General features: G+C 41.1%; 1 long non-coding RNA gene across 1 annotated transcript in view; it reads left to right on the forward strand.

Moving 5' to 3' along the window:
- Nucleotides 1-244: 244 nt before the first annotated feature.
- LOC103170633 overlaps nucleotides 245-27,668 on the forward strand; it is an 89,059-nt gene continuing 61,635 nt past the window's right edge. The window contains exon 1 of the long non-coding RNA XR_003759925.2: nucleotides 245-411. This is a non-coding gene — a long non-coding RNA (uncharacterized LOC103170633). The remainder of the gene's footprint in view (nucleotides 412-27,668) is intronic.

The raw sequence follows: 27,668 nt of genomic DNA on the forward strand, positions 1-27,668 counted from the left end.
GTGATCCCACTCATAACTACAATGAGGAATAGGCTTTGTGAAGGCCCTGATGGCCTCTACTTGAGGTAGATGATTGCTGGCCTGTGGGGGTGGAGCATGGAGTAAAGTGGGGTTTTCTCTCCCTGTTCTACCCGGTAATGGGCCTGGACCAATCAGTGACTGCAACATGGAGCCACAGCTGTAACACCTTAAGGCAGATAGAAGGCCAGTTGAGGCACATAGAGGGCACCTGGAAGCAGCATGGGCGTATGCAGACAGACTTATGCAGAGAAGCAGCACAGAGGCTGCTGAGATACAGAGACAAGTAAGCAGTGGAGCAGCAGGGGAATAGCACTCAAAAGCAGCAGAAGGGAGCAGCACTTGGAAGTAGAAAGAAGAAGTACTGGCAGAATGGGACCCTTTGATGGTGGAGTAAGTTAGGGTGTAACTCCCTTGCACATTGATTGGTAAAGCTACGTAAAAATATTTTCACTGTAACCTTGGTGATCAGAGGTGTGGTTTGACTTCTACTATGTGTAATTGAGGTTCTCCAAGTCCAGGAAGGTCCTGGTTGGTATGAACCAGGGGTTTGTGACAGAACTGTCATTGGGGATTCAGAACTATGATGACTTTTTAGGGTGCAACTACTTGGGAGGTTATTGTGCTAGCTCTGACTTTGTCTGCCCTCACTGTTCTGAGCCACCCACCAGAATTTCCATCTGTGAGAAGCACTGTATTTACCCTTTCCTCCTCTTCCTTCTCCTTTTATCTTTCCTCTCCTCCTCCTTTAGCTCTTGCTCCTCCTCTCCAGCCACTGACAAATAACTTCTTCCCCTTACCCCATAGCCATTCCTCCCATCTCTCTCTACCTCTCTTCCTTATCTCTGTATCTCCATTTCTCTGTCTCTCTCTTTTATGTTAGATATCTCTTTCTTGCCATCACAGAGAAGGGATTGAGGAGGGTCTTGCTGAGCTGGAAAGGATACTTGTGCTTCAGTAAGACTGTTCAGCAGCAATGTGATCTAATGGCTATGAGCATGGGCCTGGGAGTCAGAGGACCTGGGTTCTAATTCCAGCTCTCCCACAGGTCTGCTATGTGATCTTAGGCAAGTCACTTAACTTCTCTGTGCCTCAGTTATTTAATCTGGAAAATGGGGATTGAGTGGGAACCCCATATGTGACAGGGACTGTGTCCAACCTGATTAGCTTCTATCTACCCCAGTGCTTAGAACAGTGCTTGGCATATAGTAAACACTTAAGTTCCATAATCATTATCATTATTTTTATTATTATTAAAAATAAATTTCAGAGAAGACAGCTCCATACTGTTGTTTAGATTTCTGTTTGCCTCAGGAATTCATTCATTCAATCCCGTCATTTATTGAGCACTTACTGTGTGCAGAGCACTGTACTAAGCACTTAGTACAATTCAGCAACATATTTATTCATAGCATTATCCCAGTGAAAATTGGTGTGCTTCAGCATGATTCCCCCTTCTACATAGGAATACTCCCCCATTCATTCACGTTCTTTTCCCTTCACACGTCAGCTCAAACACTTCATTTTTCGCAAGCTTGCCTACTCACTCTGCCTCATTCTCATTTTGTCTTCTGCCGATCTCTTTCTCAATACTTCCTTCTGCTAACTCTCTTGTATTGTACTCTCCTAAGTGCTCAGTGTGGTATTCTGCACATAGTAAACACTCAAATACCATTGATTGTTTCTGTTTTTAACTCCCTCCCCCTTCATATCTGGGTAACCACTGCTCTCCTGATCATCAAAATCCTTCTGAAATGACATCTCATCCCAGGAGATCTTCCCTAATTAATCTCCCATCTCCCTACCCAATCTCTAAAGAGAAGCAGCATGGCCTAGTAGAGCACAGGCCTGTAAGTCATAAGGACCTGGGTTCTAATCTTGGCTCTTCCACTTATCTGCTGTATGACCTTGGACAAGTCCCTTCAGTGCTAAGTGCTTCAGTGACCTCATCTGTGAAATGGGGATTTAAAGCTTTAAGTCCCATGTGGGATAGGGACTGCATCCAATATGATTAGCTTGTATCTACACCAGCACTTAACACAGTGCCTGGAACATGGTAAGCACCTAATACCAAAGAAAAAAAACAAAAAAACTTCAGTGTTAGAATTTATGCTATCATAATATTTCATTGCTTTTTCTTACCTATTAGTAGTTATAGAGTCTGTTTCACCCTCTGATTGTGGTACTATAGTATTGTTAACTACTTACAATTTGTCAAACACCCATACAGATTCCTAGGGCAGATATAAGATAGATCAAACACAGTCCCTGACCCCCATGAGGCTCACAGTAGGAGGGAGAATAGGAAAAGCAGTATTGCCTAGTGAAAAGAGCACGATCTTGAGAGCCAGAGGGCCTGGGTTCTAATCTCAGCTTTGCCTTTGGCTTGCTATGTGATCTTGGGCAAGCCACTTAACTTCTCTGCACCTCAGTTTCCTCAACTGTAAAATGGAGTTTCAATACCTGTTCTCCCTCCTACTTAGACTGTTAGCCTCCTGTGGCACAGGAACTGTGTCCAACCTAATTAACTTGTACCTACTCAAGAGTTTAGAACAGTTTGACACACAGTAAGTGCTTAATAAATGCTAATGACTACCCATTTTACAGATGAAGAAACTGAGGCACGGGGAATTTAAGTGACTTTTTAAAGGTATTTGTTAAACTCTTACTATGTGTAGAGTCGAGGGAGATACCAGATAATCGGGTGGGACACAATCCCTGTCCCAAATAGGGCTTACGGTCTTAAACCCCATTTAAACAGATGGGGTGACTGAGGCACAGACAAGTGAAGTCACTTGCCTAAGAGCTCAGTGGAGACAGCACAGGTCTGGGAGTCAGAAGGTCCTGGGTTGTAATGTCACCTCTGCCACTTGTCTGCTGTGTGATCTTGGGCAAGTCACTTCACTTCTCTGGGCCTCAGTTACTTCATCAGTAAAATGGGGATTAAGACTGTGAGCCTCATGTGGGACAGGAACTGTGTCCAAACGGATTGCTTGAATCTACCCCAGCACTTAGTACAGTTCCTAACACATAGAGTAAGCACTTCACAACTACCACAAATATCGTTATTATTAAACTGCAACCCAGGGTGTCAGAGAGCAAAGACATAACTGCATCGCAGGAGAATCAGATTCATTCTTCATTTAATAAAGTGTTTTCTCTTTGAAAACCTTTAAATGAGCAGAAATAGCTGATTGAACTCTGACAACACCTGTGCCATTTAAAGACTTATTTTGTGAGAGAGAAACAGACTTTCACCATCTTTAGAGGAACAAGACTTGGAGCCAATGACTTGCCTCTGACAAGGCAGTGCACTGCCTTTGCTCTCTTCTGTGTATTTTGTAAGTTCTCCTTCTTCTGTTTGAGAAGCTTTAGAGCAAAGCCTCTAGTAGCCTGATGTGACACAGAGACTGCTTGGCCTAAACAGAAAACACCGTGAAATTCTGCCTTCTGGATCGCCTTCTGCACTCAGGTCTGAAATGCTGATGCAGAAATTGAAGCAGATCTAATGCACACCTCTGATCATGGAGGACTGAAAGGCGGCCATATTTCATACACACATTGTTTATGAGCCATTTCATGATACCCAGCCTGTATGTCACGGCAAAACTCAAACTAATTTACAGATGGATCAGGGGTCTGGCTTAACTATACAAACCTTTGGAATTGGAATTATCTGCTTTTCCTTCATAATGGGTTTCTCTTTTCTCATGTGATTAACATGGACAGGTAGTTCATAAGTAACCCAGTGAGGAAACAAACCGTTTGTCTTCTGCCATATGATTGTGTTTGTGTGAGGTGATTAGATCTAGAAGATAGCAGCAAAGAAGCATCCAACATAAGGAAGCGAGGGCAGCTTGAACTATACAAACAACATCAAAAATTGGAATGGCTTTTCCTTAGAATGTGTTCTTAGATCTACTTCCAATGTTGTGAAAAATAAAGCTTGCAATGTTCCCCAGTGAGCTATGTTAGTACATGGGAGATGTGACTGTAAGCATTTTATTGCATTTTACTGGTTGTCTGTAGTGTAAATATGCTTTCAGTTTTTGAGCTGGCAATCAACACAGTTTGATTAAACTTGTTTGAGTAGGTTCATATCCAGGAGCTAGAAAGGAGGCTGACTATATTTCGATTGTGTAAGTGCTCCCCAAAACTTAATTATGGTATTTGTTAAGCGATTACTATGTGCCAAGCACTGTTCTAAAAGTGCTTAAGTCCCAAAGCACTTTCTCCTAGCAGAAATGGAACCACAGTGACGATACCAAGAACCATATGAGGAAGACAAAGGAATAGACATGGGGCTCATTTTACAAATTTATTTGTATATATATTCATGTCTGTTTCCCCCTCTAGACTGTGAACTTGTTGTGGGCTGGGGATGTGTCTGTTTATGGTTCTATTGTACTCTCCCAAGCGCTTAATACAATGCTCTGCACACGTGAAATGCTGAATAAATACAATTGAATGAATGAGAGACAGGTGTAGTTGGGGCCTACTGAACATGACCAATCCAAATAATAGAATTTGAGAGGCTACTCTGAGCAGAGCACAGTGCTGAGAGTTGGCAGGAGTACAATCCAATCTGAACTAAAATCATTCAAATCATGCCATGTACTAAGCCCTTATTATACACTAAGCCCTGACACAATCTCTGGCATTAAGGAGCTTTCAGTTTAGCAAAGAAGGCAGACATTAAAATAAACTATTATTCGAAGTAATAGGGAATAAGACTGTGAGCCCATCACTGGGCAAGGATTGTCTCTATCCTTTGCTGAATTATACATTCCAAGATCTTAGTACAGTGCTCTGCACATAGTAAGCACTCAATAAATACTACTGAATGAATGACTGTGCTTAGGAGCAACTGAGTTTGAGGGTATTTAAGTACTTAGGTGTCAGAGAAGAGCTGAAAAAATAGAGGTAGCAGTAAAGAAGTGACCTTTCTTGCATGGAGATGTGCCCAAGCCCACGGGAGTAAATGGCATCACCACTGATTTTCTCATGTCATTGTCCTTTTCTATCCACAATAATAACTGTGGTATTTGTGTTTGCTATGTACCAGGCACTGTACTAAGCACTGGGGTAGATACAAGATAATGGGGTTGGACAGAGTCCCTGTCCTACACAGGGCTCATAGTCTTTATTCCTATTATATAGCTGAGGAACTGAGGCACAGAGAAGTGAAGTGACTTACCCAAGGTGAAACAGCAATCAAGTGGCAGAGCTGGAATTAGAATCCAAGTCCCTCTGACTCTCATGCCTATCCTCTAACCACCAGGCTATGCTGCCCTCTCAAATGTAAGCTTGTTGTAAACAGGAAATGTCTGTTTTTGTACTCTCCCAAGCACTTAGTACAGTGCTCTATACAAAGTAGGTGCTCAATAAATACAATTGACAGACTGAATGGAAATGGTGGCAGAATTACATGTTGGAAGCAATGTCAGAGCCCAGTCTCCTATTCTGTTTAAAAGAGGACTGCCTCCAAACTCATTCTAGAAATAGTTGCCACAACTCAACAATAATTAATAATTGTGATATTTAAGTGTTTAATGTGTGCCAAGCCCTCTACTAAATGCTGCAGTAAATACAAGATAATTAAATCAGATCAAATCTCTGTCCCAAAAGGAGCTAACAGTCTAACGTGGAGGGAGAACATAATTTAATCTCTATTCTACAGATGAGGAAACTGAGGGACAGTGAAAGTGATTTATCACAGGTTACATAGGCACGTGGTAGAGCCAGAATTAGAACCCAGGTCCTCTTACTCCCAGCCAGTGCTCTTTCTACTAGATCACGCTGCTATGGCTGATTTCTACCTCACCCACTACCACTCCCACTGTTCTCTTCTCTCTATCTGCTTCTACACCTTTCCCCATGACTAAGGAAAGAGGACAAATGCACACTGAATTCAGTGCCACTCCTTTCTTCCGCACAATGCAGAACAAATGAAAACAAAAGGAAAATGGAATAGAAAGAAGAGGGGGGAGTTTGGCAAAGCTTCTTATTAAAGTCCCAACTGGCTTCTCTTTATCCAGGTGTGCATGTGCTGAGATCATGAGGGACAGGGCAGGGATCTTTTCTTGGCTGGCCTAAATTAGATTCCTGACTAATGAGAACACTTCCCGAAAGGAAGGAAGCCTGAAACTTTCCTTGTGAACTTCTCTTTCCTTGTGAACCTCTCTCAATCCCTAATCATCCTATCAATCCATTCTTCCTTTGGCTTACCCTGAATCCTTCAGGCTGCTGTTGAAAACACTACCTTATTCAGGGGCCTAGCATGGGCTAGTGAAAACAGAACACGCCTGGGAATCAGGAGACCTGGATTCCAATCCTGGTTCTATCTCTTACCTGCTCTGAGACCTAGGGCAAATCACTTCACCACTCTGTGCTACAGTTTCCTTATTTATAAAATCAATCAAACATATTTATTGAGCACTTACTATGTGCAGAGCACATAGGAGATTAGATGTCCATTCTCCCTCCTTAGATTATGAGCTCAGTGTGGGACAAGGACTGTGTCTATTTGATTATATGGCACTTGGTAAAGTGCTTACCACATAGTAAGTGCTTAATAAACACTACCGTTATCATTTATAATTATGATTATCATCATCACAATCATCAGTGGGAATGGAGAAGTGTTGGTCTGACTATGAGAATAAACAAGGTTATCTTTTCAAGCCCCACAGTTCTAGGAAAAGCTTGGTGAATAGTCTTCTATGAGAGAATATATTGATTCCATTGTCCGTGGGTCTGAGAATGCTTTTCATTGCACAGGCATCGAGACAAATTTTTAGGATATATGATGCTCATTCCTCAAAGATCTTCAAATCATTTACAATTTATGTAAATGTGCCCGGAGATGTCTGTGTTAAGACAAAGGGAAGATGACTTCACCCTTTTTACAAAAATAGGATTTTATTTAAATCTTGCTTTGAAGAATAATGAAATAAGTGACTTAGCAATTAGTCACTTTGGGACTGAACAAGTTTTACTTGCAAGAGTATTCTTATTGTTTAAAAAAAAATGAATGCAAAAAAAAGGACAGACTTTTGTGAGTGTATTTTGGTTTCCTGTGTCCTCCAAGCTATTCAACTGATAATAGATCCTGAGGCTCCTTCTCTTTTTCCCTTCATAATAATCAATCATACTGATTGAACTACTGCATGCAGAGCACTGTACTAAGCATTTAGGAACATACAATATAACCGTGTTGGTTGAAATGTTCCCTGCCCACAGAAAGATTACAATCTAGAAGGGGATACAACTATTAATATAAAGAAAATTATAGACATGTACATACGTGCTGTGGGGCTGAGGGAGGGGTGACTAAAGCATGCAAATCCAAATGCAAGAGTGATGCAGAAGGAAGTGGGACAAGAGGAAACGAGGGCTTAGTTAGAGAGGGCCTTTTGATGGAGATGTGTTTTTAATAAGGCACTGAGGGTGAGGAGAGTGATCGTCTGTCTGACGTGAAGAGGGAGGGCATTCCAGGCCAAAGGCAAGATGTGGGCAAGAGGTCTGTGGGAGAGAGAGAGGAGATTAAAGTATAGAGAGTAGGTTGAAATTAGAGGAGCAAAGTGTTTGAGCTGGGTTGTAGTAAGGAAGCAGCAGAGTAAAGTAAGTACTTTAAAGCTGATGGTAAAGAGTTTCAGCTTGATACAGAGATGGATAAGCAACCACTGGAGTTTCTTTAAGAGTGGGGATATATGGATTGAATGCCCTTGAAGAAAAATGATGCAGGCAGCAGTGTAAAGTATGGACTGAAGTGGGGAGAGACAGGAGGCAGGGAAACAGAGCACAGGCCTTGGAAGTAAGAAGTTCATGGGCTCTAATCCCTGCTCTTCCACATGTCTGCTGTGTGACCTTGGGCAAGTTACTTCATTTTTCTGGCCTCAGTTACCTCATCTGTAATGGGGATTGAAACTATGAGCCCTATGTGGGACAGGGACTGTTTCCAAACCAATTTGCTTGTATCCATCCCAGTGCTTAGTACAGTGTGTGACATATAGCAAGTGCTTAACAAATACTATTATTGAGAAGCAGCATGACATAATGAATAGAGCACAGGTCTGGGAGTAAGAAGGTCATGGGATCTAATCCCACCTCTGCTACTTGTCTGTTGAATGACCTTGGGCAAGTAACTTCTCTTCTCTGTACCTGTTACCTCATCTGTATAATGGAGATTGAGACTGTGAGTTCCATGTGGAATAGGGACTGTGTCCCACCTGATTTGCTTGTAGTTCTCCTCCCCATCTTCACCTCATACCCCAGCACTTAGTACAGTGCCTGGCACTCAGTGAGTTCTTAATAAATACCACAATTATAGTAATAATTATTATTACCATTTTTAGATCAGCAAGGAGACTTATATGGTAATCAAAGTGAGATAGGATGCGTGCTTGGATTAAGCAGTTTGGAAGAAGAAAAAAGGGCGGATTTTAGCAAAATTGAGAAGATTGAACCAACACGATTTGGTGACAGATTGAATAGTTGGGTTGAAATGAGAGTGATGAGTTGAGGGTAACATCAGGGTTTTGGGCTTGAGAGACAGGGAAGATGATGGTTCTGTCTACAGTGATGGAAAAGTCAGGGGAAGATAGGGTTTGAATGGGAAAATAAAGAGTTCTGTTTTATGACTAATAATAATAATAATACAACCATGGTACCCATTAAGTGATGATAAGCAACAGAGGCTTCCCCTAAGCACTTACTGTGTGCCAAACACTGCCCTGAGCACTGAGGTAGATATAAGATAACCAGGTCAAAAATCAATTCCTGTTCCACTTGGGGCTCACATTCTAAAGCAAAGGCATAGCAGGTATTTAATCCCCATTATATAGAAGAGGAAACTGAGGCACAGGGAAGTTCCATGACTCATCCAAGGTCACATAGCAGGCAAGTAGCAGAGGAAGAATTAATATCCTGATGTTTTGACTCCCAGGCTCATGCCCTTTCTACTAGGCTTACCCCGTTCTACTTTCTTCCTCTGTTACAATTAACTGGGGCTTGTCTTTCAGATATCGTGACCCTGCAGCTGCGGAGGGTTCCATGTAATATATTGGCATTTGCTCTGCCCTGCGAGACAGTAAAGAACCAGTAGAATGTACTGCCCATAGCTAAATGGTTTTCATTTCGCTGTTTCTAGATGTCCAGAAAGGAATTTAAAGAGCGGGTCTGGCTTGAGGTACTGAAATGTTGAGTTAATGGAAAATGGTGTTTGAAACCACATCTGCCACAAGCCAACTGTGAAGCAATAACGTCATTTTTATTGCAAGATAATGAAGTGCTTTCTCTTACATTGAGTGTCTCACCCCAGCTCCTGGGAATTTACTGCAGAAGGGCAGCACCATGCTAAAACACTGCATGGGGAAACAGTCTCTGTCTCCTCTGTCTTCTCTCCCACCCATTACCTACCTTCCCCAAGGGGACAGAATATGTGTGCAGATTTGATTTGCTTCTTTAGGATGAGGGGAGACATCGAGGTCTGGAGGGCCCTTCTTGCTGAAATCCTCTTTTTTATGGTATTTGAGTGCTTAGAAAATGCTAAGGACTAGGGTAGAGCCAATCTAATCAGGTTGGACACAGTCTGTGTCCCACATGGGGCTCACAGTCTTAATCCTCATTTTGCAGATGAGGTAACTGAGGCACAGAGAAGTTGATCGATCAATTAATAGTATTTCTTGAGGAGGAATGTGTCTACCACCTCTGTTGCACTGTACTCTCCAAAGGTCTGGCTACTATAGTAAGCACTAGGGAGAGTACTACAGGGTTAGCAGACATGATCTGTGACTTTGCGGAGATAACAATCTAGCAGGGGAGACAGCGAAAGAAATTATACCTAGGAGTTTGTAACAAAATTTAAAAATAGAATGATACTTGTAATGTGTCTAGTGCTTACTCTGCACCAAGCACTATGCTGAGTGTTGAATATATCCAATGTTTTCAGGTTGGACACAGTCCTGTCCCTCATGGGGCTCACAATCTAAGTAATTAATCAAACAGTGGTATTTATTGAGCGCTTGATATGTGTAGAGCACTGTACGAAGATTTTGGGAGAGTAAAATTCAACAAAATTAGCAGACATGTACACTGCCCATAATGGGCTTACAGTTCAGAAGGGGAGACAGATATAAATATGAATGAGTAAAGTATAATATAGAATTTAAAGACATGTACATAAGTGCTGTAGGGTTGAGGGTGTGGTGAATATCAAAAATCCAAAGATCACAGATCCAAGTGCATAGATGATGCAAGAGGGAGAGCCAGTTGGGGGAAAAGAGGGCTTAATCGAGGAAGGCTTCTTGGAGGAGATGGACCTTAATAATGCTTTGAGGTGGAGAGAGAGTTGTGGTCTGGCATGTGGAGAGGGAGGGAATTCCAGGCTAGGGGGAGGATGTGGGAAAGGCGTCGAGGGTGAGATAGATGAGATCAGGGAATAGTGATTAAGCTGGCGCTAGAGGAGGAGAGAGTGTGGGCTGGGCTGCAGTAGGAGATCGGTGAGATGAGGTAGGATGGGGTGAGTTGACTGAGTGCTTTAAAGCTGATGGTAGAGATGCAGAGATGCAGAGGTGGACAGGAAGCCATTGGAGGTTCTTGAGGAGTGGGGAAACAGGGACTGAATATTTTGGTTAAAAGATGATCCAGGGAGCAGAGTGGATTATGGATTGGAGTGTGGAGAGCAAGAGGCAAGGAGGCCGGGAGGTCAGCGGTTAGAAGGAAGGAGAAAAGGTGTTTAATCCCCATTTTTCAGATGAAGGAAGCTGAGACTAAGAGAAGTTGTTGCCCAAGGTCACCCAGCAGGCAAATGGCAGAGCCAGGATTAGAACCCATGTCCTCTGGCTCCCAGGCTCATGCTGTTCCCATTAGTCACACTGCTTTTCTATGCACGTATATGCTACCAAGGGGAATACCTAGGTGCTGAGCAGGTAAGCACCCTAATGTGTAGATGATGAAAAAATGCTGAAGTGCCAGTAGAGGGTGGAGTAATAAAAGTTGATCAGGGAAGGCCTCTTAGAGGAGATGCAATTTCAAAAGTGGTGATATTTTTTTCCTGGCCCTTTCTCTGCATACCATGCTTATTTACAATTTTAAAGCTGAACATTTTCAGCCATTAAGTTTTTCAGTTTTTGAAATCTATTTTACATCACTTAGTTCTTTGGAATCGGTGTAAAAACATGGAAATTGGGATGTTTTGCGAACTATAAACACGGTAGGATCTCAGCATAAGCAGTCCAACATAAAAGACAATAAAACAAATCAAATAAAATGCTTTATTAGCTTTCTGTAAAGTGAAGATAAAAATGATTTTGTTCAGTCAACAAAGGGATGAGGTAAGTGCCCCTGCCATACTCCTAATTCTCAGAAACAATCTGTCACATTAAAGATGGCTTCACAATTGGGATTTTTTTCATCTTTGATATAAAATTGCAAAAAATTTCCCTAGCTGAAAAATTACACATTATCACCTCAGAAAACAGATCACCTGCACAGTTTTGTTTTCATTACACATACACAAACTTGTTTTTCACTCCCACACACACATACAAACATACTCTCTCACACACACATATACATAAACAAATGCGTCCAAATTATTCGGACTCCAATAAGTGGAGTACTAGGAATTATTGTAAATTAAATGCAGTTAGATTTGATAACTTCATGTAAAATTGGAGATATGCTTAATACAATATCATAATAAAGATCACTTTAAAAGTAACAATACTGAAGAGAAAATGAATGTGGGTATAAAACAGGTGCAAGGATTAATAGTCTCATTCATCAAGATGTCTGTTGGTTTCATTCAATCTTTGGTCCAATAACCTGGGAAACCCTTCATATTTCAAACTAAACAAGTATTCAAAGGAATAGAGGGTAATATTAAAAATCCTTATTTCATAACAAATTTATTGATTCATTCTCTTTCACATCATTCACCTTCAAAATACTCTAATGTTGGTCATGACATTTGTTCAATGTCCAGTTGCGTTGAACTAATAGCTATCCTCAATATAGATAATATATTGAATATAGGAATAAGTGTGGTTTGGTTGAAAGGCCACAGACCAGGGAGTCAGAGGACCTGGGTTCTAATTCCGGCTCTGCCATGCACCTACTATGTGACCTTACATAAGTCACTTAACTTCTCCATGTTTCAGTTTTCTCAAGTGTACAATGGGGATTAAATACCTGTTCTCCCTCCCACTTAAACTGCGAGCCCCATGTGTGAAACAAGGACTGTGTCCAACGTGATTATCCTGAATTTACTCCAGTGCTTAGAACAGTGCTTGACACATAGTAAGCACATAATAAACACCATAAAAAATGGATAGGTGGGCCGGGGATGAGAAGCAGCATGGCCTAGTGAAGAGTGCCCAGGTCTTGGAGTCATGAGGACTTGGTTTTCATCTTGGCTCTGCCATTCTGCTGCTGTCTGACTTTGGGTAAGTCTCTCCACTTCTTTGCGGTCTCACTTTCCTCCTCTGTTAAATAGGTGATTATCTCTACTCCCTTAGAGAGCTCCATGGGGGGTGTGGATGGTAGTTACCCCAGCACTGACTATGGTACTTGGCACATAGTGCTTGACAGATATAACAAGAATGACAGTGATTGTGATGGTGAGCTTATTATGAGCAGGGAATGAGTCTACCAACTCTGTTATATTGCATAGTTCAGTGCTCTGCACACAGTAAGCTCTCAATAAATGCAATTGGTTGAATCATCACTATGTGCACAAATCATTCCGAAGGATTGATCAGGACTATGTTCTGATGGAAATTTGCTTGTGATGCAAAATGCCATACAATGTAAATATAAAAATCAGTATAGCTTGGACTCTTAAGCAATTCCAGAAATGGCTGAAAGCAGTTATTTATAAAGAAGGAAAGCAGAGTTACTTATGAACAGGCTAAATTCAGTCATAACCCAGAGGAAAAGGAAGCAGCTCAAGGACAGAGTGTTTGGGCAAACTTTCTTCTGGAGAATGGGCTCCTCTTAGAGAAATGACCTATGGTTATTAGTTGCAAGCTAACAAAGTTAGGTTTTAGGACTCTGCAATTTGTCTGGAAACATAAGCAAATAACTAATTGCTTTGGAGAAAAATTACTTTCCCATCTTGATCCTGTCTATATGCTACTGAATTCTAACCCTCATCTTCCCTCTGGCCCACAACTCTTTTTTTGTCCTTCCCCTTTCCCCAGCAGATCACCTCTCTCCCTACTTTCAAAGCTTTATGAAGATCACATCTCCTCCAAGAGGCCTTCCCAGATTAAACCCCCTTTTCCCCAACTCCCTCTCTCTACATATATATCATCAGCACACTTGCTAGTTGTAAAGTCTTGACATACACTAAGTACTTAATAAATACCATTAATTGACTGATAGATCCCTATGGCTTCATATGGCATGAAGTGATATACTCCACACTCTGGCTCAACATTTTGGAAAGACAATTCTACAAAATCACAAAACCTAGAAAGGGAATCCAATATGGTGACATGCCTAAAAAGATCTCCAAGCACTACCATGTGGGATTATCCTCATTGATTCAGTTTTGCTAGAAACTGGCTTACATGTTTACCACTAACCGTAGTAAAGTATTTCTTGCATGCCCATTGGGTATATGCACTTTATTAAGTTCTCCCTCTCTCCTGCATCACCTCTGCATTTGTGTCCATAACCTCTGAGCACTTTACATGAGAAGCAGCGTGGCTCAGTGGAAAGAGCACGGGCTTTGGAGTCAAGGCTCATGAGTTCGAATCCCAGCTCTGCCACTTGTCGGCTGTGTGACTGTGGGCAGGTCACTTAACTTCTCTGTGCCTCAGTTCCCTCATCTGTAAAATGGGGATTAAGACTGTGAGCCCCACGTGGGACAACCTGATTCCCCTATGTCTACCCCAGCGCTTAGAACAGTGCTCAGCACATAGTAAGCGCTTAACAAATACCAACATTATTATTATTATTATTACTATTCTCCACATCACAGCACTTAGGGTGACATCCTTATATTCGGTTACTTCCACCAGCTGTAATTACAATGTCTAGACTGACAACTCTTTGAGGATAGGGATCATCTAATGTACAGCTAATGTGCTGTACCATTCTAAACGAGTGCTCAATAAATGCTACTACTACCTCACCTCAAAAATAAGTGCTTAGTACAGTGCTCTGCACCCAGTAAGTGCTCAATAAATACTATTGAATGAATCTCCTCCTAAAGCCCAGCTCACACACACCACTCTAGCTCCAGCTAACTCCCTGGTCCCCAATCTCATCCATCTCGCCGCCGACCCCTTTCCCACTTCTTCCCCCTAGCCTGGAATTCCCTCCCACTCCATATACTCTAGGCCACTAACCTCTCCACCTTCAAAGCATTATTAAGGTCACATCTCCAAGAGGTCTTCCCTGATTACACTTTTTTTTCCTGGTACTCTCTCCCTTCTGTGTTGTCTATGTACCTCAGTGTGTGACCTCTGAATGCTTGTTATTCTCCCCACCCCCAACTACACAGCAATTATTTACATATATTTAAATTATATATTATAATGACTCATTTATTCTTATTAATATCTGTCCCCTGATTCAGACTGTAAGCTCATTATGGGCAGGAAACGTGTCTGCCTTATTATACTTTCCCAAATGCTTAGTATAGTGCTCTGCTCATTCATTCTATCATTTACTGAGCACTTATTGTGTGCAGAGCACTGTACTAAATGCCTGGGGAGTAGAATTCAGCAACAAATAGAGACAATCTCTGACCACAATGGCTCACAGTCTAGAAGGAGGGAGAAAGACATCAAAACAAGTAAACTGACATCAGTAGCATTATTATACATAAAAGAATTATAGATATAGATATATATAGATAGATATATATATATACATCATTAATAAAAATAAATATAATTATAAATATGTACATATATACACAAGTGCTTTGGGGCAGGGAGGGGGGTAGACCAAAGGGAGCGAGTTGGGGTGATGAGGAGGGGGAGCAGAGGAAAAGGGGGGCTTAGTCTGGGAAGGCCTCCTGGAGGAGGTGAGCTTTCAGTAGGTCATAGTATTCTTTCAGTTGCTCATAGTAAACTATCTATAATTGCAACTGATTGATATACTTATTAGTACTATTCCATAAAGGGTTGGGTTTCACCAAGTCTAGGGTGGGTGTTAGAGTAGAGCAGAGAGATTTTTGTCTCCAGCAGCAGAGCATCAAACCCAGATGTAACAAGGTCAGTCCAAATGAAATGAACTTCCCTGTGCATTTTTAATTTAAAATAAAAAAAATAGGTTGGAAAGCATTGAGGTGCTTTATGTGTAGGCATGTTTTAGAAATAAAGATTTTTTTCTTTATTAATGCCCTCAATTAAATATATTTAGGATTAGCAATTTGTCACTCATGCAAGGATTTAATCGTTTTACGTGGAACGATTTAGGGAACTGCTAGTTTTCCCATTTTTTTAAAAGCATGAGGCAACTAATGTTCGTGTAATTGTTGCCAATTAAAAAGATAATATAGCATACACTGAAGCTAGTCAATCTGCTTATTGTTCCGCTAAAAATAAATGTACCTTCTTCAAACCCAGCCAGCCCACATATGGAAAGATCAATGGCAGAACAAACCACCCATAAGAGAAGGAAAGTAATGGAGGAAGAGGGAGAGAGAGAACACACTAGAGAGAGAGAAATAGAGGGAGAGAGAGAGAGAAAGCCACAGAGACAGACTCCCATCAATGCAGGGAGAACAAGGTCATTCATTGGACTACAACTGTTCCCCTAAGAGAGGTCTTTAATATGATATAGTGTCTTGGGTTTGCCACAGAATGTCCATGTCTGCATAGGACCAAACACATTTTCCAAATGTATTTTTCCAGTAAAATAGTCCTGATGTAGCTTGAATCTGCCACATACTAGAACAGGGTTGGAGAGTGTTGGCATCTTTGAGAGCCCCACCAGCCTCTTCCCTGTCACCTGGAAGACCTTGAAGAGCAAGGGTGGTGGTCAATGGGGTGTACTGAAAAGCCCAGTAACCCCCTTCACTGTCCAACTGCCCCACATCAGCCCAGATGGAGCGACATTGGAGCAGAACCCAGGCCAGTTTGGAGGCCCCCTCCAGAGGGCAATTGCAGAAAAATTCCATGTCTCCTTGCACTGACCAGTGGATTTCAGGTTTTCTCTTCAACCACAGGAGAAAAATCAGGTGGGGAAATTTTCCCATTTCAGCTCCTGCCCTTGGATCTGTGATCTTTGTCAGTCAGCCGGATAGTCAGTCATATTTATTGGGTGCTTACTCTGGGATGAGCACTGTTCTAAGTGCTTGAGAGACTACCATGTAATCATAGAACAGACACATTCCCTGTCCACAGTGAGATTACTCTTTGGACTTTTAATATTTCACCCCACCCCAACCCAGGAGCTCTTATGTACATATCTGTAAATTCTTCATTATAAATTATTTCATTCAATCAATCATATTTAAAGAGAATTTACTGTATGCAGAGCACTCTAAGAGCTTCAGAGAGTACATCATCAAAATAAACAGTCATATTCCCTACCCACAATGAGCTTACAGTCTAGAGGCAGGGAGACAGACATCAATAAAAATAAAAAAAATAAAATTACAGATATGTTCATGACTGTTGTGGGGCTGGGAGGGGAGAAGGGAAAAGGGAGCAAGTCAGGGCAATGCTGACACGAGTGGGAGATGAGGAAAAGTAGGGCTTAGCCTGGGAAGGCCTTTTGGAAGAGATGTGCTTTCAATAAGTTATTGAAAAGGGGGAGAGTAATTGTCAGTTTTGAAGAGGGAGGACATTCCAGTCCAGAGGCAGGAAGTGGTGTAGGGGTCAGCAGCAAGACAGGTGAGAATGAGGCACATCACACTGAGAAGGTTAGCACTACAGGCGTGAAGGGTAAGGGCTGGGTTGTAGAAAGAGAGAAGTGGGGTGAAGTAGGAGGGGCAAGGTGGTAGAGTGCTTTAAAGACAAGGGTGAGGAGTTTTTGTTTGATAAGGAGGTACATAGGCAATCACTGGAGGGTTTTTTTTTTTTTGAGCGGAGGGGTGATATGTCCTGAAAGTTTTTGTAGAAGAATGATCCACTCAACAGAGTGAAGATTAGACTGGATTGGGGAGAGACAGGATGCTGGGAGGACAGCAAGGAAACTGATGCAGTAATCCAAGTGGGATAGGATAAGTGATTGTATTAACGTGGTAGCAGTTTGGATAGAGAGGAAAGGGTGGATTTTAGAGATGTTTAATGCCTGTCTCCCCCTATAGACAGCAAATTCTTTATGAGCAGGTATCATGTCTCCCAATTCTGTTGTATTGTTCTGTCCCAAGAGTTTAGTACAGGGCTCTGCATATAGTAAGTGCTCAAGTCTGGCAACTTGCTCATTTTTTCAATTTCCATCCAGCATACTTTTTAGTGTAGTGTAGTAGAGTGGATGTAGTGTAATGGATCCTCCAAGTTCTCTTAAAGACACCACTGCCTAGGCACTGGGCCCTAATCCTCTACCTCCTTCTCCTTGCTCAGGTTAAACTGGAAGAGACTATAAAATCCTTGAGGACTGGGATCATGTCAGTTGTCAATGCCATTGATTGATTGATGGATTAACTAACCTGAATAGATCAATGGGAACAGGGTTCAGGGAATGAGAGGAAATATCTGACGATGTCAGTCCAGAGGGAACTGGGCTATCAGAGCTAACAAGCTCTATATATTTGAATAACAACTCATAATGAATAAGTATGACACCTGACTTCTCTGTTCCCTCTGAGCACTTGATATTCAACCCATCTGCAGCCCCACAGTACGTATGTACATATCCTTGCACTCCAACATTTCCCCTGTAATTTTTTAAAAATGTATGCCTCCCCTCTAGGCTGTAAACTCCTCGTGGGTTTGTGTCTACCCACTCAATCGGATTGTATTTGCCTAAGTCCTTCATACAGTGTTCAGTATGAGATAAACAACTTAATGAATCATTAATTTTTAATCAGTTCTCCATGGAGAAATGCTTGTTTTCAAAATTTCTATTCATTTTCAATGACCACCACTGTGTTTCATTCAAATGCCAGGTTAAATGAACTGCCCCAATGTAGACCAAAACTCGTTTACCTCCATCATTTATCTGGAAATAGTTGATTGGATTAACTAATATTAAACTATTTGCTTTTCAAATGAACAAACCGTATGAGAAAATTGAATATCATTATAGCACAATTTTTCCGCTGTCTGCACAACTGAGTAGTAAAAGCATATGCAATATTGAACACATTTCAATATTTTTGATTTCAGATTTGTATAGGACCAACTAATTGTTATTTAGATTTTGAATTTAGATACTTTAGCTGGATAGCTGGGAAATTTAAGAACATTACTTTCTTTCCAAGTTGGACATGCTTTTCACTTGAATTAGGTCTCAACCAACTATATTTTCCACAGCTACCTAAAATGCAGTTTATTCTGTCAACCTTAGCTAGTCCTGATTCAGTGGCACGTGGCACATGATTAAACCGCTATCTGGGAAACAAAATTTGGGTTGAGAATTGCTGTCTGAAGTTTACTAAAATACCATTACTGAATGCTATTCCACTTTCGTCTGTCAACACAGAATATTACTCTCAGTCCTCTCCTTTTGTTCATATCACATTAATTTTGCTCCTCTTAAACTCATTCAACAGATTAAAAATGATGAACAAAAACAGTTTTAGTCACTTGCCTGTTGTGTAACCTTTGGCAAGTCAGTTAATTTCCACGTGACTCATTTTCCTCATCTGAAAAACTGAGATTAAATATCTGTTCTCCCTCCTCCTAAGATTCTAGACCCAATTGTAGACAGGGACTCTTTCTACTCTGATCAGGACTCCTCTTCTTCCCACCTGAATCCTGTCCTCCCCCAACCTTCCTATTACTGTAGACATCACCATTCTCCCTGTATCACAAGCCCATCACCTTGGAATTAACTCTGACTCATCTTTCTCATTCAACCTGTACATTCAGTCTCTCACAAACTCCTGTTGGTTCTACCTTTACAACATCTCTAGATTCTACCTTTTCCTCTCCATCTAAATTGCTACCATGTTGATCCAAGCACTCTTTTCCCATCCTTGACTACTGCATCAACCTCCTAGCTGATGACTCTGCCTCCTATCTCTTGTCTCTCCAATCCATAATTCACTCTGTAAATCATGTTTCTGGAAAAAAAGTCACATCCATGTCTCTCCACTGCTCAAAAAACCTCCAAAGGTTGCCCATCCATTTCTTAGCTGATGACTCTGCCTCCTATCTCTTCTCTCTCCAATCCATAATTCACTCTGTAAATGATGTTTCTGGAAAACAAAAAGTTACATCCCTGTCTCCCCACTCCTCAAAAAACCTCCAATGGTTGCCCATCCATTTCTTAAAGAAGCAGAAACTCCTTACCATCAGCTTTCTCCCTCCTCTTCAACCGCCCTTATCTCCTATTACAACCCAAACTGAACACTCCTCTTGTCAAACACCATCCTACTTTCTGCTTCGTCTCTGTCATCTATCCCACTGCCTCAACCTTTGTCCAAGAGCTCCTTTGATTCTGGAGCTCCCTTCCACTTCAAAGCTGAGAGTCCACCCTTCTCACCACCTTCAAAACCCTTCTAAAGTCAGATCTCCCCAAAGAGGTCTTCCCAGACTAAGCCCTTTATGTCCTCTCCCCACCCTCCCCTCTGGATTGACTATGTCCTTGGCTGTGTAACCCTTAAGCAAATTGGTATTCACCCCAACTCCACAGTACGTGTGTAAATCTTCTCGTACTCTACTATTTCTCCTCTGCCTAATCTTGAGACTATTCCTAATCTAGATTAATGTTTGCTTCCCCCTGTAGACTGTAAACTCTTTAGGAGCTGGGATTGTGCCTATTGATTCTGTGCTATTGTGCCTTCCAAAAATCTTTGTACAATGCTCTGCAGACAGTAAGCACTCAAATACCATTTACTGATTGACAGAACATTTTCTATCTACTGCAGAACATGCAGCAATATTTGTCACATATTGAGCATTTAATAAAACAGAATTTAACAAATACAGCATTTACCAAATGCATTTAACAAAGCAGCTTGACTTTGTAAGAAGAGCAAGACTTAGTGGATAGGGCATGGGCCTGGGAGTCAGAAGGATCTAGTTTCTAAACCTGGCTTTGCCACTTGTTTGCTGTGTGACCTTAGGCAAGTCATTTCACTTCTATGGGTCTCAGTTACCTCATCTGGAAAATGTGGATTAAGACTGTGAGCCTTATGTGGGACAGGGACTGTGTGCAACCTCGTATCTACCCCAGCACTTTATACAGCACCCGACTCATAGTAAGTGCTTAACAAATACCACAGTTATTATTATTGAATACCTCTATCACTATTATTATTATGACTATTCATTTTATAAGAATTTCTTCAAATATCTATAATCTACTTCAGTTACAATTTCTTATTCCTTGCAAGAAATAGTCATCTAGATCTTTATGCACGATTAGGTTTGGATGCCTTTGTTTAACCCTTAGGTTATACTCCAAGAGCCTATTTATAAGGTCATTGTAAGGAAACCAAAGGATGTTCAGAGATGGGAGATAGAGAAATAAATCTGCTATTGATCCAGTGTCAGAGTTGTGCTTCAGCCCATCATCCTTAAAGCCTGCTGCCTCTCAGTAATTCCAGCTCATTATTTACAGCATTTGTTTTTTCAAGGGCTTTTCTCAGCTGGACATGCTGATAAATACAAATATTAATGCCATGTCATTCACAGCAATGGAGTCACCAGATGTGAAACTTGGATTTGGACATTTCTAATCCTCTTTGATGTGGTTTACTGAGTTTTATTGACATGCTGTTACATCTAGATGTTAAATTTTTAAGGCCCATTCACAGGGTTAGTCATTTTTGTTGCTGTAGCAAATGGAGAGGAGAGCGTCACTAGTGCCTTGGGGAATTTGTCATGCCTTTTATTATCATTTTACTGTAATCAACATTTACCTTATTCTAAGAATCTAACAGAAAATTATATAATCAATTCTCTCTAGTTGTTTCAAGGGCAAAAATTGAACTTAAAAACATTCTGAACTTTCAAGTGTTCTTTACAGGGAGCTTTAAGCAATCAACTGTGAACTTATAGCTCATATTTTCCAAAATGTCTTACACTTCACCCATTCATACAGTCTGGAAGTAATGACAGATATTAAGTGTAGACTGAGAAGATATCTAGAAATTACATATTATAAATGATTTATATTAATGTCTGTCTCCTGCTTTAGAGTGTAAGCTCACTGTGGGCAGGGAGTGTATCTACCAATCTGTTGTATTGTACTGTCTGAAGCACTTAGTACAGCACTCTGGACATGGTAAGTGCTTAATAAGCACCTTTAATTGATTGATAGAAAAATACCTTTCTAGTCAACATTAAGTAAAATAAGCAATAGTCATTGATCATTTTTGCTGGTCCTTTACTCTGACCATCACAGGTATCAAATTTCTAAAGACTTGTCCTTCATTATATGTTTGATTGAGAACCTTGCTTTGTTTGAAATATTTGGTCAGTTTCCAATACTGATTTTTTTTCCTCATGTTAACCTCATTTTCTCCATGGTGGGAGACTTTCAGGAGCTCAGATCTTCATTGATTCTCTATTTAATACCCAGTTGATTGGTGTAACTGCTCTTTTTTGGTGATTTGATTATTCCTTGGATTCCTGTCTTTATCTAATCTTTAGTTAGGGTTGAGGATAAATATGTCCCTGAATGAACACCCTTTATGAACATTCTAGGGGAGGTGTTGTTTTGGAAAAACACTCACTTTTAAGGTACCCAAATTGGTTTCACAACAGAATTAATAGAGCTGATCTTGGAAATCAGCATGGCCTAGTGGATAGAGCCCTGGCCTGAGAGTCAGAAGGACCTAGGTTCTAATCCTGGCTCTGCCACTTGCCTGCTGTGTGGCCTTGAGCAAGTCACTTAACTTCTCTGTGTGTCAGTTGCCTCACCTGTCAAATGGGGATTAAGACAGAGTCCTATATGGGATAGGGACTGTGTTCAACCTAATTAGCTTGTATCTAGCCCAGGGCTTAGAATAGTGACTGGCACAAAGTAAGTGCTAACAAATACCATAAAAAAAAGGAACTGTGTCTCCTCCTCCTCCTTCTTTCAGCTAAACTGGCATGATATTCCTCCTACTCCTTCTTCTCCATTTGCCCTAGTTTACAAGAGGACTGAACTTTCTGCCTTTCTCCCTGACTAGACTGTAAGCCCCTTGTAGGCAGGGATTGTGTCTACTAACCCTAGTGTATTGTTCTTTCCCAAGGGCTTAGTACAGTGCTCTGAACACAGTAAGCACTCAACAAATACCATGGATAGATTGATTAATTTACTGGGCCATCCAGACCTAAGGGGAGTAGAGTGGGAGACAGCAGTTTGCTTTAAGTTTTGGCATTGAAGTTGCCAAAGACAATTTTCAGTGAAGGTTTGGTCTCCCTGCCTGCCTACCTGCCCTCCTGCAATAGTAAGTGTAAGTAGCCTAGGTGAACCCCTGCAACTCATTGTAGGCAGGGAATGTGTCTGTTTATTGTTATATTGTATTCTCCCAAGCACTTAATACAATGCTCTGCACACAGTAAGCACTCAGTAAATGTGATTGAATGAATGAACATGCAGGCTAGGAGACAGAGAGACCCTGAGAAGAAACAGCATGGCCTAGTGGATAAAGCATGGGCCTGGGAGTCAGAAAGACCTGGGTTCTAATCCCTGCTCCTCGCTCAGCCTCTCTTCTTCTGTGTGGCCTTGGGCAACTCACTTCACTTCTCCGTGACTCAGTTCTATAAAATGGGATGAAGATTATGAGCCCCATGTGGAACAGGGATGTGTCCAAGCTGATTTGCTTGTATCCGCCCCAGTGCTTAGTACAGTACCTGGAACATTAGTGCTTAACAAAGACCACAGTGGTTATTATTATGAAGAGGGTCAGAAGTCTTGAATGAGAGGAAGTAGCAACAGCATATGTACTTAGTGCACAGAGCATCTCTTTGAGATGTTTTCTTCTTCCCTAGATTGTAAGTTCCTTGATGGGAGAGAGCTTGTCGACTAACTCTACTGCACTCTTCCAAGTGCCTAGTACAAATGGTCTGTCTTCAGTAAACACTCAACAAATGCCACTGATTCATATCACAACCTTCCTGTCTACCTGGATAGCAGCAGCATGGTAGGGTTATCACTAACATGTTTATTAAATCATTCAATCATATTTATTGAGTACTTACTGCGCAAAAAGCATTGTACTAAGCGCTTGGGAGAAGACACATTCCCTGCCCATTTGAATATGAACACATATTAATAATAATGTTGGTATTTGTTAAGCGCTTACTATGTGCCGAGCACTGTTCTAAGCGCTGGGGTAGACATAGGGGAATCAGGTTGTCCCACGTGGGGCTCACAGTCTTAATCCCCATTTTACAGATGAGGGAACTGAGGCACGGAGAAGTTAAGTGACTTGCCCACAGTCACACAGCCGACAAGTGGCAGAGCTGGGATTCGAACTCATGAGCCCTGACTCCAAAGCCCGTGCTCTTTCCACTGAGCCACGCTGCTTCTCCATATATTCAACAAATGTGAATTCAACATTCAATATTCAATATTTTCAACAAATATTCAACAAATATGTGTTCAACAAACACATATTGTTTGCAAGGAGATTACTGAGGACAAAGGTGGCAGGTATGCTGCCTTGAAGAATGAAAATCCTGGGTAAAACAATCTTTTGGGCAGTCCAATTAACTTTATATATAAGAGGGTAGTTCTCTATTTGATTAGGAAAATGTTCCCATGAGGCATTTTCAGATTTTTCTCCAGCTTGCTCAAAGTGGCGACCCCACAGGGCAGTGTGAAATTTCAAATGAAACTGCATTGCCTTCAATTAGTTGCAATCTTAGACAAAAATGCAATAGGAAAACAGTGTCTGCTTCTACCCCCTAAGAGGAAGAGGATATTTCTCTCCACGGGTCATGGCCACTGGCATTCACATCTATTCTAATTATATTTTGGACATTGATATGTTTAGTGAGTCGTTATATATGATTAAATCAGCATTTTCTTCATTGAGTCATGTGAATCGTCAGCTAACCGCACTACTAAAGAATATAAAAGCACATTCGATTAAGGGAAATGTTTTTATAGATTTTTGCTGATAAATCTTTCTACATTTAAAATGTAAAATCCTAATCTATTCTCCATACAGAAACAAGAGTTTTCTGTTCATGGGAGTACAATGTCTTGGGGACAAGAAAAGAAAAGATGGCTTTATAAATGAATTTGCTGTCCTGGTCCGTCTACCCGAGATTAGATTAAGTGGCTCCAGCAGAAACAGTAGTGATGGAAAAATGGCCATAAATAGGCCTTGGGGTGGGTGGTAAATGGGGATGCTTTGAAGAGCTCAGAGACACAGTTATTTTCACCAAATTATTAATGTTTGTTTAACTACTGTTATCAGATTATAAAAATGATATCAAGGCAGAGAGCATCAGACTGGATCATACCAAGAAGTGGAAAAAAAAATTCAAAGCGAGAGGGAAAGAATGAAACACCTGGGCCTAGTGATCAGTGCTGAGCCTGGAGCACTGGACTCCTGCAATTGGCGCCTGTGATCTGCAACGGGGTTTCTGTGAGTGACCAAGATGGTTACTGCCTGATCTGAGAATGGTTGACACATAGTGTACCCCGGAGACAAAAGTGCTCATACACCGTTCCATCGGGTTTTTGGGAAGTGAAGGGGGTTCTTTAGCTGCAAATCTACCTTTCCTGCTCCAGTCTGCAAGCTGTTTGTGAGAAAACAGTGTGACTACCAACTCGACTGTATTTTTCTCTCCTAAGTGCTTAGTACTAACTCTATTGTATTATTCTCTCTCAAGCACTTAGTACAGGAGCGTGAACTAGGGGGAAGAGCATGGACTTGGGAGTCAGAGGCAGTGGGTTCTAATCCCGGCTCTTCCACTTGTCTTCTGTGTGACCTGGGGCAAGTCACTTCACTACTCTGTGCCTCAGTTACCTCATTAAGAGAATCAGCATGGCATAGTGGAGAGAGTATGGACCTGGGAGTTAGAAACTCATTCATTTATTCATTCATTCATTCAACCAATCATATTTATTGAGAGCTTACTGTGTGCAGAGCACTGTACTAAGCACTTGGCAAGTCAATAACAGTAAATATCTAGTATAAGTTTCTGGGGCCACAGTAGCACCTATTGGCCTCTGAGCCTGAGGAACATGAAATTCTGCTCCTATAATTGATACATTCTACATGTCTTTGCTTTTTGCCTTTATGTTTTGTTTCATGTTTTGATTCATGTCTCCTTATGTGTCTGTCACCGGTCTCCTCTCCTCCATACTATTTTCAAATATATATAATCAAATTATTATTTTTTTGGATATTATATTGTGTTACATTATTATAACAGGAGTAATAATAATCAGTAGAGTAAGAAAGCTCAAAATGTTTCACCTTCACTTACAGGGACATGGGGGTGGAATACACAACTCAACAACACCTAAATATCTGCTCCATGATGAGGTGAAATAGGGTAACTTCAAACTGGTTGGACACTTCAAAGATAAAATTCCAATTTAATGCCTTTTCTCCCTCCCTCTAAGACTGTAAACCCCATGGGGAAAAGGGACTATATCTGCCCTAATCATCTCAGTACAATACTTAGTACACTGCTTGCCACATAGCAAGCCCTTTAAAGCCCTACTGAAGACTCACCTCCTCCAAGAGTCCTTCTGAGACTAAGCCCCTCTTTTCCTCAGCTCCCCTGCTCCCCATCACCCCAATTCACTCCCCTTGGTCTACGCCCCTCCCTGCCCCACAGCACTTGTATAGATATGTACATATCTATAATTCTATTTATTTTTGTTAATGCTAGTTTACTTGTTTTGTTATGTATATATATCTATAATTCTATTTATATTGATGCCTGTTTACTTGTTTTGATGTCTAGATGTGGGGAGAAAGACATCAAAACAAGTAAAGAGGCATCAATATAAATAGAGCTATAGAATTATAGATATATAATAGATATATATATAGAATAATTTATATTATATATAAATTATATATAGAATTAAATATATAATTCTTTTTCCCCACATCTAGACTGTAAGACTGGTGTGGGCAGAGATTGTCTCTTAGTTGCTGAAGTATACTTTCCAAGTGCTTTGTACAGTGCTCTGCACACAGTAAGCGCTCAATAAAAATGAATGAATGAATGAATGAAGCCCTTTACCAAATATTATTATCGTTATTATTTTTTGTCATCATTACTCTTATAAATTGGAGCAATCTTTGAATGCTGGGTCATTCAAGTGGTCAACTGGGAGGCATTCAGAGAAAACAGATTATTCTGGTTAATGGAGATAATCTATGAATGATTTTCTAAAATAGACACTTTGGAAAATTGGAATTCCAAGAATGAAATGATAAGACAAATGCAATTAGACTTTAAGTTCGTTGTGGGCAGGGAATATGTCTGTTATATTGTACCCTCCCAAGTGCTTAGTACAGTGCTCTGTAGCTTGATAAATGTGACTGATAGCCAGGGTAATGTTTACTTGGGCATGATGATGAAGGTATTGTTGGCCTATTGTCTTTATCAGCCAGACCAACTTTGACATTGAGCTGTCGGGTGAGATGGAAATGTGACATAGGCTTCCCTGTGAGAGTTAGGGGTTGTTCTTCTCATCTCTCTTCCTGTCTCTTCTAATCGACAGGCAGAGTCTTGTAGGCTAACAAGTTGTACTAGGGGGAGATGATGTGCAGATTTTCCAAGAGAAAAGCTTGGTCTACTGCTTTCCCCAAACTGTTTCAGCTGCATTGGCTGAATGTCCACTGATACTTTGTGCTGGACACAGCAAGAGGTAACAAAGGAGAAAATGAGGCAAAGTTCTTGGCCTAAAGGAGTTTACAAGGGAGAAAGAATCACACAAATGTTCACTGAAAACAGACGTGAAAATTGCAAGTGCCTGAGATCCAGAAAAGTCCAACTTTCCAGACACTTGGAGAACTAATGCCCAAGGCAAGCCATACTGGAGGGAAACTGGAGTGATCATAGTCCTTACGGGCATTTGGGGTGAATCTGGTTAGGGTGGGAGAGGGCTTCATTGGGGAGGTGGATCTTTTCTAGAGATTGGAAAGTGAGGTGAGGTCTGCTTTGATGAAGAGAAAGTAGAAGAACATTCCAGGCTGAGGAAACAGTTTGAGCATCTCTGGAGGCAAAGATGAGTTCATGGAAGAATGACTAAGGGAGGGGAGGGAAGATGATTATCATCATAAGCAGAGGCAGCAGGAGCATTAAATGAGCTCCTACTAAGTGCAGAGCACTCAAGAACATGAGTGCAGAACTGTTCTGAGTGCTTAGTGTGCAAAGAGGTACATGCTCAAAGTCCACACTAAGGTCAGTTTGATTGGAAGATGGCCCCCCTTGGTGCCCATAACTGATCACCCTCCACAATTAAAGGAGTTGATTTACAGCACTCTCAAGAACCACATCATCTGATTGTTACTCTAGACAGGTTCTGTTTGATTGGAATGCCTGCCAATTTTATTCAGTGAAACCATAGTGGGTCACAGACACTGAGAGAGACAGAATGTT

Source organism: Ornithorhynchus anatinus, chromosome 5 (assembly GCF_004115215.2).
Source record: "Ornithorhynchus anatinus isolate Pmale09 chromosome 5, mOrnAna1.pri.v4, whole genome shotgun sequence".
In the NCBI taxonomy this organism is placed as follows: domain Eukaryota; kingdom Metazoa; phylum Chordata; class Mammalia; order Monotremata; family Ornithorhynchidae; genus Ornithorhynchus; species Ornithorhynchus anatinus.